We start from the raw sequence: 16,135 nt of genomic DNA, 5'->3' as shown, positions 1-16,135 counted from the left end.
CTATTTATTTTTTTCCTCCTACTCCTCCTCCTCTTTCTCCTCTTCCTCCTCTTCTTCCTCCTCCTCCTCTTCCTCCTCCTCCTCTCCTCTCCCTCCTCCTCCTCTTCCTCCTCCTCCTTGGTTTTTCAAAACAGGATTTCTCTGTGTAGACCTGGCTGTCCTGGAACTCACTCTGTAGACCAATCTGGCCTCCAACTCACAGCTCAGAGATCTGCCTGCCTCTGCCTCCCGAGTGCTGGGATAAAAGGTGTGCCTGGCTAGGATTGATTCTCTTTTCTTAACGGTGGATGTGCAGCGGTTACATGTGTGAGTGTTGGTGCACACAAAGTCCAGAAAAGGGTGTCAGATTCCCTGGAACTGGAGTTGTGAGTGGTTGTAAGTCATCTGACTTGGGTGTTGGGAACCAAATTCAGGTCCTCTGCGAGAGCAGCATGCACCCCTAAACACACAGCCATCTTTTCAGTCCTGAAAACTAAAATTTAAAATATAAAGTTTGTTGGTTGGGGATATATTCAAACCTACAAAAGGTGGCCATCTCTTTTCTCTCAGAAGCAAGAGCTACAGGTAGGCGAAGACCTATAAAGTTACCCATCAGCACAGGAGGACAGATAGATGCTCTCCTCCGCTGCTTGAACAGTGCTGACTTCAGCACAAAGGCGTTCTTCAGCCGAGAAGCCCTGCTGCTCATCAGTGATGTTCACTTTGGTTAATTAGAAATACTGAAATAACATGGGAATACTTTTGCTGGCATAAAAGAGCATGAATAAATTATATAGAAGCCATGAGTAAACAGAACATTCACGTTAGCTTTTCACAATGGTTCCCATCCAAACGTCTCAGACTTGAAAAGGCTCCAGAGTTCGATGTGAGGGGAGGAAGAACAATGCCCAGCTCTGCTTCAGAGGTGTAATCAGCTCTGGGGAACAGACAGCGAGCTTCCGGGTAAGGGCTTAGTTTCCCTGAAATCTACTTGATCCACGTTAATAGATGTGCTTAAACAGAAATAAGATGTAAATTGTTGACAGAGCCTGGAGTAAAATTCCCTTTCGGGCCCACCAGAGAGAGGTGTAAACTCTCTCTCTCCCAAGGATCCAGAGAATTTCAGAAGGATGCAGAGAGTAGATGTTCTTACCAGAGTAACTGTTCTCACAACAGGAAGAACAGAGCGCCCCTGGTATGACGTCGACTTCCTCCCCTAAGGAAGACATCCACACGCTGTTGTGTAATGGTCGGCCCAGCCTGCGTAGTGCGATCTTGTCTCAGAAACTGAAACAACCGAATAAACAAAGAATGCCCTGCAGTTTTCCGAGACACCGAGTCTGGGGGCCTACATCTCATTTGCTACCCTCATCCTCTGCCAGGACTTACACGCTGCAGTTTCCTGGGGTGGCTTACAAGCAATTCCAGCAGGCTCCTCCCAGGGACCTGCCGCCAGGTGCATGCAGGCATGTAAAAGGACTGCTTGGGCTGGAGAAATGGCTCAGCGGTTAAGAGCGCTGACTGCTCTTCCACAGGTCCTGAGTTCAATTCCCAGCAACCACATGGTGGCTCACAACCATCTGTAATGGAATCTGATGCCCTCTTCTGGTGTGTCTGAAACCAGCTACAATGTGCTTACATATATAAATAAATTAAAAAAAAAAAAAAAAAGAACTGTTTGCCCCCCCAGTGGACTCTCTCTCTGTTCCCATGTATTCCTGGCTGGTCTCTTTCTCCCCTTTTCTGTCCTTCTCTGTCCCTCCTTCTCTGCCTCATGGCTCTGTTTATCTGCCTCTACCCCTTCTCCAGGCCCCCACTCCTCTCCCTTCCCCCCAATAAATCCCCTTCGTGCTGTATCTGTTTCATGGTGTGATTTCTCAGGCAACGCCTTGGCATGGGCGTACCGGGTACCACCCCCCCCCCCACGCACACACAAACTGCATTGTATTCATAACATCCATAGCCGTCTCTCAATGCACAATGTCTTTCCTAGGTGATCCCAACTCTTCCTTTTACAATCAGTGAACATTTTAAAAGATTTATAACAATGAGAAGGCTCAGCAGTTCAGAGCACTTGCTCTGTGTCAGCGGACTCAGGTATGAGTCCCAAACATCCGTAACTCCAGCCCTAGGATATCCAAATCTCTCTTCAGAAGTACATGGCGCGCGCGCGCGCACACACACACACGCACACACACGCACGCACACACGCACGCACGCACACGCAGGCAAAACACTCATACACAGAAAATAAAATAAATCAAATTTTGGTTTTTGGTTTTTTTTGTTTTTTCCGGAGCTGGGGACCGAACCCAGGGCCTTGCGCTCTACCACTGAGCTAAATCTCCAACCAAAATAAATCAAATTTAAATTAAAATTTAAATTAAATTATAATTTAAATTTTAAATCAATTTTAAATTTTAAAAATGCGTGTGTCTGTGTGTACCCTTGGAGGCTGGAAAAGGGCATTCAGTTCCCAGGAGCTGGAGTTGTGAACTGTGGTCTGGAGCAGAGCCCTCTTAGCCACTGATGCACCTCTCCATGCCCTGGGATTGAGCCTTTTAAATACCTCTCGCCTCCATTTTCACCTCTTGTCTTCCCACACAGGAGTCGGAGTGCTCTTTCCAAATTTCTATTTGATCTTCTCTATCCTACTCCAATCTACTTGAAAACACCTATGGGCTTCCCACTGGCCTAGAAAAAATGAAACAATGTCAGCATGGCCCATAGAGCCTGGCACGTCTTCTGCAGCCTGCGACCCCCTCAATCTGTGTGTTTCCGCTCTGGCAAAATACACACAGCAGTCGAGTCTTCCAGGAAGCTGACACTGAAGGGAAGTTATCGAAATAAAAGGTTCCTTGCTAAATGCCTCGTGTTCAACCAAGAAAGGGCCAGGGTGGAGGCAGCGTTGATCAGGGAGAGCCCTGAAGAGCAATGCAGATTTGTGGACAGCCTCTGGCAGTTCAGTGGGTTACTCAGGAGGAAAGATGTACTGTTGGGGGAGGGGTGGCTCGGGGTGGGGGCACACTGGGAAATCGGTGGGGGCTGTGCCACTGTTTAGGCTGTTGGCTAGGCCACCTGAGAAGGACGGGACCTCTGAGAAGCTGGGGTGGAACTGAAAGAGTTAACAGCCAGATGGTGTCAGCTGACCAGCTCTTCTGGGTTCTTTCCTGAAGGGGGCTGTCACCTCAGTGTCTGTCACATGGGGTCACATAACAATAGCCCTTAGGAAATCTAATGGATTAAAGGACCTCCGTAAACAAGTGACATTTAAACCCTGTAATTTAAAGCTTTGCAGAGAAGAGCGAGAATACCCCAGCCTGGGGAAGCTCAAAGTGGCAAAGCTTTCAGTTCTTGAAGGAACCGAGAGAGGATACAAGAGATACTCGAGGTTGAACACAAAGGGCTTGGCACAACGTTCATGACGATCCACCGGCCTCTGCCTCCCCAGCACTGGGATTACAAGCGCCGGCCCTTGTACCTAGCTGGCTTGTGTATGGAAGTCGCGCCTAGACTGAGCCAGCTCCCCAAGCCCACTATGCATAGTTTCCATGTGCATTACCTTTATGACTCGGCCATCATTTAAACTTAGATATGAAATATGATCGTCACCAATGGAAACACGTTCTTCAGAGAACATAACCACGTGAGTGAAATCACCCATCGCTGTTGACAGGTGACACACCTCTGATGTACTGTGAGACAGCCCAGGCTCACTATGTAGCCAGGGGTGACCTCGGATTTGTAATCCTCCTGCCTCTACCTCCCAAGTGCTGGGATTCAGGAGCACCCCACCAGACCATGCTGTGTGGTCAAAGGCTTAGAGAGAAGAATTTGAGTCAGTATTCCCTGCTCTCCCATTTAGTCCTCCTGTGTTCCAGAACATGCCAGCAGGAGATACAAATCTGCTCTCCTCTCAAGCGGTTTGGCCTTTATCTGCATTTTTCCCAAGTTCCTTCTGGATTTCACATTTTTTTTCCTGTTTTTTAAATTTTATTTTTATTTTATTTTATTTTTTATTTTTTATTTTTATTTTTTGGTTCTTTTTTTCGGAGCTGGGGACCGAACCCAGGGCCTTGTGCTTCGTAGGTAAGCGCTCTACCACTGAGCTAAATCCCCAGCCCCTATTTTTATTTTTTAATCCTTTTTTACAGTTGACTTCATCCCCATCCCAGTCTGTCACCCAACCACTCCCCATTTCATAACCCCCCTCCCCCAAGAGGATGTCCCCACACCCTGAGCCCCATCCTGCCAGGCCTTCCCACTCCCTAGGGCCTCAAGTGTCTCCAGGGTTAGGTGCCTCTTCTCTCGCTGAGGCCACACCAGGCAGTCCTCTGCTGTATATGTGTCAGGGGCCCATCTCAGCTGGTGTATGCTGTCTGGTTGGTGGTTCAGTGTCTGAGAGATTTCAGGGGTCCAGGTTAGTTGAGACTGCTGGTCTTCCCCTGGGACCACCCTCCTCCTCAGTTTCTTCCAGCTTTTCCCCAATTCAACCATAGGGGTCCCTGGCTTCCATTCATTGGTTGGAGATATATATACATCTGCATCTGACTCTTTCAGCTGCTTGTTAGGCCTCTCAGAGGGCAGCCATGCTAGGCTCCTGTCTTCAAGCACACCACAGCCAGTAGCAGCGTCAGGCCTTGGGGCCTCGCCTTGAGCTGGATCCCAATTTGGGCCTGTCGCTGGACCTCCTTTCCCTCAGGCTCTTCTCCATTTTTGTCCCTGCAGTTCCTTCAGACAGGAACAATTCTGGGTCAGAGCTTTTGACTGTGGGATGGCAACCCCATTCCTCCACTTGATGTCCTGCCCCTCCACTGAAAGTATTTTTTTCTGTTTTATTCTGATATTTCAAAATTTTGTAAGAGCCTTAGGCCTATGTCCCTGGTAGGTTCCTCCCTGGGGCAGCCCAGACCTTATCTCACCCTCTGTTTTGTCAAGGCTCCGGACTGTGTTATCTGGTTACAAAACAGATCCCTGAACTAATTTATATTAATTTATCAATACATTGTAATTCCAATAATATAAAGGAAGATTTGACCATCTAGAGACAAACACTATAGTCTTAGACATTATTCCTTCTAAATTAGTGAGTTGGTTTTTTTTTAAAAGAGTTTATTCATTTTATGTATGTGAGCACACTGTAGCTTTCTTCAGACATCAGAAGACACCAGAACATTTTTCCATCTCTAAATGGTGATGGCTGCGAGCCACCATGTGGTTGCTGGGAATTGAACTCAGGACCTCTGGAAGAGCAGTGTCCTTAACCACTGAGCCATCTCTCCAGCCCTAGTGAATCATTAAATGTGATTCTAACCAGTTCATGACCTTATTTTTATCTTGCTTTGCATTTTTTAAGCTTAAATGCACTCTATTTAAAGACAACCTAACGACTCTTTTTTTATTTTCTTACAAAGCAATACCTCAACTCTAAATATGTCAAGGGCAAAATAAAAGCTCAAGATGACATCAGTCCCATTTGTCTAAAGTCCTGGTGTTATATGGGTGACAAACACCAGCCAGATATGATGACAGATGATAGATTCAAAGTAATCGCCCAATTTGTTAACATTTTTCCATCTCTAAAGCACCCTTTAAAGAAAGCATAAATGGAGTCACACCATCTTCACAGTAGTCTGGGCGAACACCATGCTATCTGGATTCCTGTGTTCACAGTTTCATTCTTCCTGGGTTTGTTCTTCAAGTTTGCCTTTGAATTATTTCATGTCATCTTTGATGTACTTTTGTGTCACCGTTTTCTCGTTAGTGGTGGTTTCATGACATCAACTGTGCTTCCAGAACCTCCGCCCTCTATCTGTAGCAGAAGGAGTTCCACCAGTATTGAGGCATCAATATTACCCTCTGTTCTACTGACTGTCTTGACCTCTTTCCTCCAGGCATAGCCCATTCTCTGTCTCCTGGATCTTGTAGATATCAGAGAACATCTTGTTGTGGCTGATAAGGTCCCAGTAGATGATTGTGGTGGCGGCTGGGGACAGCAGCCAAGCCAGCCCAGTGTAGCCAGGGAGCCGCTGGGAGCAGTGTGGAGCAGGAGGAGAAGCTTATCAAGTTAATTTTAAGTCCTGGAAGATATAAGTGCAAGTATCTGTTAGTGAATGAAGATTAACCCTGGACAGAAAATTTTTATTTTGGACCCAGGGCCTGACCTATGTTAAGCATTCTACTTCTAAAGTTGATCTTCAGACCCACCGAAACTGTTGCAAACCTGTAATTAAAATGGTGGACTTTTTGTCTTTCAGAAGAGTCCTGTGTAGATGTCCTCATCTCTACAAAGTGAAGCTTCGTTCTCACCATCTTCCCTTTGCATATGAGCGAGACTCAGGAGCTCTTTGTGACTGGGTAGGTAGAGCAGGGACAAGAGACGAGAGAACAGTAAAACTCAGATGCCTGGCAAACACTACCCTAGCCAAGGGGAGAAGGGAAACAGAACAGACCAGTGGTTCCAACCTTCCTGATGTGTGACCTCTTAATACAGTTCCCTCATGTTATGGTGACCCCAACCATAAAATTATTTCATTGCTACTTCATAGCTGTAATTCGCAGTCTTTCATAACACCTGACAGGATTTAATGAAAAACACCTCCTTGTGTTTGATGTTCTGAAAACCTGTAAACCCACGCCAGTCACAGGAAGACACAAGACAAACTCAAGTGGGGAGTCATGCCACAGAATACCTTGCTGGTGTTTCTGCAGGGTGTGGGTGGGGGTCATGCTAATAAAAAAAAAAAAAACAACAACAACAACAAAGGGAGACTAAGATACTTCACAGACTAGAGAGAGAAGGCAGAGCAATGAAATGCAACATGGTGGCATATCCAGGAGGTTCAGGAGGACTGTCATGAGTTCAAGGCCAGTCTGGCCTACATCTGTGAGACTGGATCAGGTAAGGCTACTTAGTGAGACACTGACTTTTTTTTTTTTAAAAAAAAAAGGGTCCTGGAACAAAAAGAGGACACTGATAGGAATAAAGTCTGGCCTTTACAAAAATTATCACTCACAAAATTGTAGCAACGCTGGTTCTTTGCTTCGATTATGTGTCACAGTGTAAGGTGCTGACAATGGAGGACAGGGGTCACACAAACAAGTGATCCAGACTCCCATAGGACAAGCAAGGGTACAGGACCTCTCTCTATGCCTGTCAACAGCTACACCGAAATCCAGACCTGGCTTTCTTTTATTTTCTGTTGGGTTTTAGTGTGTGTGCATGTGTGTGTGTGTGTGCATGTGTGTGTGTGCATGTGTGTGTGTGTGTGTGTGTGTGTGTGTGTGTGTGTGTACGTGTGCCTGTCTGTCTGCCCATTGTCCATTTAGTTCTTGTTTTTTTCAACAGATTTCACTCAGTCCTGCCTGGCCTAGAACCTCAGCCTCCCTAGTGCTGAAATGATAGATGTGAACCACCATGACATACTCCCCAGGCCTCTCTCTCTGTCTCTCTGTCTCTCTCTGTCTATCTTTGTCTGTCTCTGTCTCTCTGTGTGTTGGGGTGTGTGTGTGTGTGTGTGTGTGTGTGTGTGTGTGTGAATATGGGTGCATGTAGTGCACATGTATGTGGAAGTCAGAGGTTGATATGAAGTCAGGTCTCTTCCTCAGTAGCTCTTTGCCTTTTTTTTTAAACCTCAGAGCTCACCACTTTGGCTAAGAGGGAGAATCGGTGAGCTCCAGGGACCCACGTATTTTGCATTCCAGGGCTGAGATTACAGGCGCACACTGCAGACCTAGCTTTTAAGGTTGAGTGCTGGAGGTCCAAACTCAGACTTTGGTGTGCACGCAGCAAGCCCTTTAAGGACTTCGCCCCTTCACAGCCCCAGGCCTGGTTTCCTGTTCAGTCTGTCCTCGAGGTGTGGGGTGTGGTAGCATCACCTGGAAGCAATACAGCCTCACTTGGGGATGTCTCTAATTGGTCAGAAAACCCTCCCATGTACAGGATTTTAAGCAAGTCCTTAGGCATTTGGCTAAGGATCACTGTGCAGTCTTAGCTGGCCCAGAAAAAGAGATCACAGAAGTATGCCTTTACAGAAATTTAACGATTGTAGTTAATAAGTAGTAACTTGGAAGAAATGAGCATGGAGGGAAATCTGAGGAAGAGGCAGGCACATGATTGGAGCTCTCGGAATGAAGAGTGTTAGGACGCTGGGATCCTGTATGAATCCCCACCAAATGGTAACCACCTCCAAGGCTCCTGGGTGAGCATGCACTGCAGATGGCTGCCTCTTCCCACAAGCACCTTCTCCTTGACAATCTTGCTTAATAAGCTTGTGAACAGGGTCCTGACGGCAGGATAGTTATGTGAGGATTGTCTGTACTGACTACCCTATACAAAGGATCCAGTAGCAGGCAAGTATTCAATCAGTCAACAAAAGACGCGAACACATAACCTCCATTATGATGCCATTCTTGGGAGGAACAGCCGGTCGTCCTTACAGACGCTGGTTATGGAAGTGCAGCAATTTCTGTTGGCTGGATTCTATTGTTCTAAATGTGGTTTTTCCTTCCTGGACCTGCAATGCTTCCAGTAAAGCCATAATCCTTGGACTTACAGGATTCCTTGTTCAACCTAGCTCATACAGTGTCTTTCCGACCAAAGAGCTTCCTCTCTGGTCACTGAAGAACATCAGTGAGTTTCTACCGCATTATCCTTCAGTGGCTTCCACGACAGAACATGAAGAACAGACACTAAAGACTGACATGCCAGAGGACATCTGACATGGCCCGGTGCTGTTCTACAACCTCTAAGACATGCATTCATTTGACCAGTATATGGTATTGTTTTCCCTTAGAAAACTTGGGTCTGAGATCCAAGGAGTAGAAGTGAGAGTTGGGGAATCAGGGGTAGTTTAATCTGATAAAGTAGAGACAGAGTTCAAGACCAGCCTGGTCTACAGAGTGAGTTCTGGGACAACCAAGTCTGTTACAGGGAGAAATCCTATCTCAAAACATTAAAAAAAGGTTGGGGATTTAGCTCAGTGGTAGAGTGCTTGCCTAGCAAGCGCAAGGCTCTGGGTTCGGTCCCCAGCTCTGAAAAAAAAGAAAAAAAAAAAAAACATTAAAAAAAGACAGACAGGGGCTGGGGATTTAGCTCAGTGGTAGAGCGCTTACCTAGGAAGCGCAAGGCCCTGGGTTCGGTCCCCAGCTCTGAAAAAAAGAACCAAAAAAAAAAAAAAAAAAAGACAGACAGACAGAGAAAGAAAGAAGAAAAGAAAGAAGGAAAAAAGAAAGAAAAGAAAGAAAGAAAGAAAGAAAGAAAGAACGAACGAACCTCCCTACCAGAATAGCCCAGGCTGGTCTCAATTTACCTCAACTCTCCTGCCTTTCCCCTTTGATTATGGAGATTACCAGTATGTGCCACCACACCCAACAACCTTAATATCTTTATTTCCTATCCCTGTAATGTGGAGTTGTATATGTTTAGAGACATTCAGTTCAAAGAAAAAATGTTTACAGTGGGCATGATAGTTCACACCTGTAATCTCAGCACTTGAGAGGCAGATGCAGGAGGACTGCCACAAGTTCAATAGCAGCCCAGTCTGTACAGCAAGCACCTGACTAGCCTTATTATATGATGATCATATCTCCTTATTCCACAGAAAGGATAAAAACCTAAGACTTAAAATCTCTCAATCAATCTCTCTCTCTCTCTCTCTCTCTTTCTCTCTCTCTTCTCTCTCTCTCTCTCTCTCTCTCTCTCTCTCTCTCTCTCTCTCTCTCTCTGTTTTTCTCTTGCGTTGTCATCATTACATGTAGATTCTCTTTTACTTCTTTTTGAGACAGGGTCTTACTGTGCAGTCCATGTAGCCTCAAACTTGCCATCCTCCTGCCTCAGCTTCCTAAGTATTACGATTATAGGCAAGTAGCACCACGCCCGGCTTGCTATGCGGTTGTTTGGTTGGTTCGGTTTCCATACCCTCCCCATCAGTGCTGTCCTTACTCAGGAGTTAGTGTGTGTGACGGAGAGCAGATGTGGCTCAGTCGACAGTGTGTGGATCAGCCCGTCTACTAGCAACTCAGCACCACTGCTACCCTCCCTGGACCCCTGAGAATCACAGGAAGAAAAGCTGGGAGCTACCTTTTCCAGACCCCTTCCCTGTGGATCTGAGGCAGGATAGAAAGACAGGGAGAATTATGGAGACTCAGGAAGGAAAGGGAGCCCCGTACCCCAGGCTGGCTGGCGCCTCTTGCGAGCTGAGCCTCAAGAAGTCCAGCACATCTAACATTTGCCATATAGGTTGTCTAGGTACAGACGGACAGTACTAGTTTTATGGGAAGATGTGCTCACATGAGAATGTGAAAATTCAATGAGCTAAGGCAGACGTGACCTTCAGGTATGATCTAGTTTTCCTCTCAGACGTTCTCCAGGAATTTCACCAACAAGACTCTTAACTTTTACTTGGAAAAGACATCCTCACTGTCCACAGTCCTGTGACCTGGGGTTTTATCAGTTGTGATCTTGTCCAGAACTACCCTGTGACCTCAATAAAGTTTCTTTTCTCTTCTCTCTTTCTTTCTTTCTTTCTTTTTTCAAGGCAGAGTCTCTCTACATACCCTGGCTGTCCTAGAATGCTCTGTAGACCAGACTGGCCTCAAACTCACAGAGATCCCCCTGACTCTGCTCTGCCTCCCCAGCGTTGGGAATAAAGGCATGTACCACCACACCTACTTTCACTGAGTTTTTTTTTTAAAGACTTATTTATTTATTATATATAAGTACGCTGTAGCTATCTTCAGACATACCAGAAGAGGGCATCAGATCTCATCACAGATGGTTGTGGTTGCTGGGATTTGAACTCAGGACCTTTGGAAGAGCAGTCAGTGCTCTTAACCACTGAGCCATCTCTCCACTCCTTCACTGAGGTTTTTTTAACAGCCCATCAAAAAATAGTAACTTCAGACATCATCAAAATTGTAAGCAACTACTGTAAAAACCGTGAAGTACATACAACCCTCTGAGAAGCCACACACACACCTCCATACATCATATGGTTTCTATTAACCCCTGTGTTTAAATCTATGTCAAGAGTCTCTCTCAATAAACTTCAATTCTGCTTCATACTGGTTGTCTTAGTGTTCTATTGCTGTGAAGAGAAACCATGACCAAACATTGATAAAGGAAAGCATTTAATTGAGGGTTTGCTTACAGTTTCAGTGGCTCAGGTCATCTTCTTCACAGTGGGGTCACGGGGGCATGCAGGCAGATGTATGTCAGCAATAGCTGACAGTTACAGCCTGATTCCTATGCAGAGAGAACACACAGGCTTGGCATGAGCTTTAGAAACCTCAAAGCCCACCCCCAGTGACACACTTCCTCCAGCAAGCCACACCTCCTAATCCTTCTAATCATTGCAAATACTGACTAAGCATTCAAATATATGAGCTTTATGGGGGCCATTCTTACTCAAACTACCACACTGGCCCACTCTGAAATTCTTTTCTGTGACAAAATCAGCTTTAACTGAATGGAGGTCTCTTGAAAGAACTCTCAGGACTGCTGTGGGGAGCAGCATAGGCTGTCATCAGCTCATCTCTGCTGCCATCAACAGTTCCAGGTCATGAGACACACTTGTATCTCACTTTGGAGAGCTAAAGAAAGGAGGCCATTATTCTCTAAAGACAACTGCAGCCAGATCTGTGGACAAACAGGAGAGCTATATCCAGGGAGCCCCAGGGATCTCCGCACACTGCTGCGCACTACTGAGGTAACTGGAGGGATCTGCTCAGGTCCACTGAGAACTCTGGTGTTGCTATGGGTGATTAAAGCTACTCAAATCTGACATGCTCCAGTGTTCTGAGTTCCAGAATTCCCGAATGAAAGACACACGCATGCACGCACGCACGCACGCACGCAGCCTTCTATTTTAATATGCCCTAAACAGCTCAATGGCTGGGCCACTCCCAAACTTCCACATTGGTAACACCTCCCCTCCGATACTCCTGAGTTATTACTTACTAAAATTTATATCCCATCTTTGCTCCCCTAGGCCCAGTTCGGGGCTCCCTGGAGCTGCTTTGCCTGGCTCTAACATGACTGGTATTTTTTGGTATGATTGTTCTTTCTTTTGCAACTCTCAAGCCTGGATCATATTCCTTTCCTGGCATGCCGACTCTCCATCTCCTTCCTTTTCTGATCTCCTTGCCCCGAATCCTAAAGTCCCGCCTCTTCTCTCTGCCCAACCATTGGCTGCCTACAACTTTATTTACCAATCAAAGCCAACCCGGGACAAGCCCCCATCCCCCGCCCCCCCCCCCCCCGCAAAGTCTCACTCATGGAATCTCGTGCAATTTTGGGAACCCAATTAACATAATGAAAGCGTTAAACCAAATTCACCACAGCCTGGAACCTTCCTAACGACTCTTGAGAGCCTCACTTGTTTGTGCTTCAGGATGAGGTCTTCGGTGGCACCTTTCTGATGTTTGATGGTGGCTTCTCCAACCTTGGGATGGCTAATTTCAGGTCAACTTGATACAAGTTAGAGTCGTCAGGGAGGAGGGAACCTCAGTTAAGAAAATGCCTCTAAGCCCCGCATTGTGGTGCATATCTTCAATCCTAGTACTTGGGAGGCAGAGGCAGGTGAATCTCTGTGAGTTCAAGGCCAGCCTGGTCTACAAAACGAGTCCAAGACAGGGCTACACAGAAAAACTTTGTCTCAAGAAACAAACAAATAAAATAAGAACAAAAAGAGAAAAGAGAAAGAAATGCCTCTACAAGATCAGGTCATAGGCAAGTCTACAGGCGTTTTCTTAACGAGTGATTGATGGGAGAGGGCCTGGCCTCCTGTGGGTGTGGCCACTCCTGGGCTGGTGGTCCTGGGCTCTCTAACAAAGCAGGCTGAGCAAGCCATGGAGAGCATCCCAGTAAGCAGCACTCCTCCGTGGCCCCTGCATCTGCTCCTGCCTCCAGGTTCCTGTCCAGTTTGAGATCCTGCTTTGGCTTCCCTCAATGGACCATGATTTGGGATATGTGAGCCAAATAAACCCTTTCCCCGCCACCCCAAGTTGCTTTTAGTCATGGTGTTTTATCACAGCAATAGAAACCCTAACTAAAACAAAACACTCCTCTTTATATCCCAATGAATTGGTCGTAACCCCAATTCATATGTGAAAACAAAGACGGTTTTAAATTATCTGACTGAACTGCAATCTCATTAGATGTCCAGACAGTCACACTAGTTCACTGTGATTTTAGGAATTGACCAGTTTTTAATATTTGGCCTCTTTTTCCTTTTCAGTTATTATAATGGTTACTTTCATACTTCAGCCTAGCTAGGCCTTAATAGCCAAAGGTATGAGAGAGAAGTTAGTTTGGTGTGTGTGCTTGTGTGTATTTAGTTCATTTACAATGCTGGGGCAGGAAACATAGCTTTGAAATCATAGACTTGTTAGAAATATAGAATTCTCGAACAGAAATGACAAGCATATTATTATTGGACACTGGAGAAAAGGCGACCCTTGGTATGATATGCATCGTGTTGTAAGAATGGATGAGGACTAGAGAGGATAACCAATGAACTTAGAGATTGCTAAGAAAAACGCAGAAGATTTGGCCTGCTTTCTCCTCGATGCTTAGAGCAAAATATGAGAGGAAAGAGATAAATTGAAAGGTAATTATTAAGCAAAAAACTATTTGATTTAGGAAATTTCTCAGTTTATCCCTCCGCCTCTCTCTCTCTCTCTCTCTCTCTCTCTCTCTCCTTTTTCGAGATGATCTTATTTTATTGTCAAGGCTAGTCTTAAACTGGCAGTCCCCCTTCCTTGGCCTCCCAAGTAGCTGGTAATATGGGCAAATGCCACCCAGCTGCTTCTGGTGCAGGCAGTAAGCTCTAGAACTGAAGCCAAGTGCATAGCTGGGCAGACTTTGCTGAGTGTAGATGTGTGACTGGCAGATTTAATCAACCGTCTCAGTACAAGCAGGAGAGATCTGGGAAGAACTCACTTACATCACAGCCTGGGTCTCTGTGACATATATCATAGACCGACACATTTTTTGAGACTGTTGTAGATACAGAAACACTGGCACGGAGCTAGAGAAATGGCTCAGCGGTTAAGAGCGCTTGCTGCTCTTTCAGAGTACCCAGGTTTAATTCCCAGCATCCACATGGCAGTTCACCTGTCTGTAACTCCAGTGCCAGGCAGGGCTTCTGACAGCCTCACACAGATGGACATACAGACAAAACAACAATGCACACAAAGTAACAATAAATTTAAGGAAGGGAAAGAAACACCAGCATCTTGAAACAATGGAGAGAGAAACAGAATGAAATGAGGGACGACTGTCAGACTTCAGGGATTCCACAGGCAGGAAGTGAGCTGGCAGGATTACTCACCTACACGGATGTGATGCGACTCAATAAGGAGGAAAAATAACTCCAAAGACAGAGCCCCTGGTGCTGAGATCAGAGATGGCAGCGCTTCCTTAGGCGCGGATGAGGTCAAGCTGCAAAGAATCTTCCCCAGGCTTCAAAACCTAGTGAAGGGGCCCCAGCTCCATTTTAACTTTGTTTGAACCTGGGGCCTCTATTAGTCCTTGCATTTTCTCCCTCTTTTTTTTTTTTTTTTTTTTTTTTGGTTCTTTTTTTCGGAGCTGGGGACGGACATTTTCTCCCTCTTAGCATGGAGAGGTCTGTCTTATGTTCAAATGACGTTATATTTTAGAAGCAGATGATGGGGCTTGTTTTTTTGTTTGTTTGTTTGTTTGTTTTGTTTTGTTTTTCAGGTCTACAAAGAGAGGTGAACCCAGCTCCAGACCAGACCAGAGAGACCCCCTCCTCCTCTTCCGGTTCAAGTGATAAGGTGCGTGAGGTGGTTCGATACCTAGATGAGATAGATGTCGCATGTAGGGGTGTCGTGAATGTACCCTGTGCATGAGATACATAAGAACTTGAGGGGTCGGGGGAGGGCGGACTCTCCAGGCTTGAACAGTATCTCTCATGTGTACTGGAGAATAAGGATATGCCCTTAATTAGAAATAGCCTTTTCGGGTGGAATCAAGGTGACATTATACTAGGGTGATCTTGACGTGCGATTGCTAACCTTCTAAGAAGCCTTGGAAGGGCACAGTTCTGTGAGGAAAAAGCCTTGTGAAGACAATGTTAGAGATCGGAGCAATGCAAGTGTACCCAAAGGTTAGCAGCGACCGCTATGGCTTGCTAGAGAAGCGCACAGTGATTCTTCAGAGGGCCTCCCGACGGAGCCAGCTAGCTCCACTGGTTCTTTCATTTTGGATGTCTTGTTTCCAGAACTGTGACAGGGTAAATTTTATTATTCTAGGCCATCTCTCAGCAATAATTTGTGAAAGCATACCTAGGACACTAATCTAGTCCACATGTAGGCGTTGACCGGTACTTCATCCTTTAACGTATGTGTGTGTCTGTGCTGCAGGTGCCCTGGGAGGCCAGAAGAGGGAGCTAGATCTCCGGGAGCTGCTGGTACAGCAGCTGTAGGCTGCTGGATGTGAATTCTGGGAACCAAACTCTAGTCCTCTGGAAAAGCGGGAAGCATTCCTTTTGTTTTGTGTGCTTTGTTTTGCGCAGGGTCTCACTGAGTAGCCCTGGTTGGCCTGGAATTCACTCTGTGCATCAGACTGGCCTCAAACTCACAGAGATGCCTCCGCTTCCTGAGTGCTGGGATTAAAGTAGCAAGGAGCACCTTTAGCCAATGAGCCACCTCTCCGGCCCTGATCATTGTATTTTTAAATACACGTATTTTGTTTAACATCTGGGTCGCAAATCTTTTTTTTTTTTTTTTTTTTGGTTCTTTTTTTCGGAGCTGGGGACCGAACCCAGGGCCTTGCGCTTCCTAGGTAAGCGCTCTACCACTGAGCTAAATCCCCAGCCCCCTTGGGTCGCAAATCTTTACTTCCAATATACCACTTAGCTTTTCACATTGTCAGTGTCGCTGGTCTCTGTGCCCTCTGTGTGTCGACTTCTGCAATGCTAGAGATCAAGCCCAGGGTTTTATACGTGGAGGCAAATGTAGTCAATGCATGAAACTTTCTTTTCTTTTCTTTTTTTTAAATTTTTTTAATTTCTTTTTTTTTTTTTTTCTTTTTTTCGGAGCTGGGGACCGAACCCAGGGCTTTGTGCTTGCTAGGCAAGTGCTCTACCACTGAGCTAAATCCCCAATCCCGCATGAAACTTTCAATGTAAAA

The 16,135-nt window shown here is 45.9% G+C and overlaps 2 long non-coding RNA genes across 4 annotated transcripts in view; one reads left to right on the top strand and one right to left on the bottom strand.

The window, feature by feature from the left end:
* Positions 1–16,135, top strand: part of LOC148005993 (uncharacterized) — a 1,435,680-nt gene that overhangs the window by 663,510 nt on the left and 756,035 nt on the right. The gene's annotated exons all lie outside the window — the stretch shown is intronic.
* On the bottom strand, positions 5,063–11,753 carry LOC102550980 (uncharacterized). 3 transcript variants are annotated; one of them, XR_015621075.1, is made up of 4 exons: positions 11,387–11,753; positions 11,130–11,224; positions 6,203–6,332; positions 5,063–6,059 (listed from the first exon to the last, which is right to left on the bottom strand). It is a non-coding gene; the product is annotated as an uncharacterized LOC102550980 (long non-coding RNA). The 3 variants fall into 3 exon arrangements; XR_015621073.1 differs by having other exon boundaries at positions 11,563–11,740; XR_015621074.1 differs by having other exon boundaries at positions 11,669–11,740.

Source organism: Rattus norvegicus, chromosome 5 (genome assembly GCF_021556685.1).
Source record: "Rattus norvegicus strain SHRSP/BbbUtx chromosome 5, alternate assembly SHRSP_T2T, whole genome shotgun sequence".
Taxonomy (NCBI): Eukaryota; Metazoa; Chordata; class Mammalia; order Rodentia; family Muridae; genus Rattus; species Rattus norvegicus.
The sequence above is the reverse complement of the archived record's forward strand: the minus strand, read 5'-3'. Positions and strand labels throughout refer to the sequence as shown.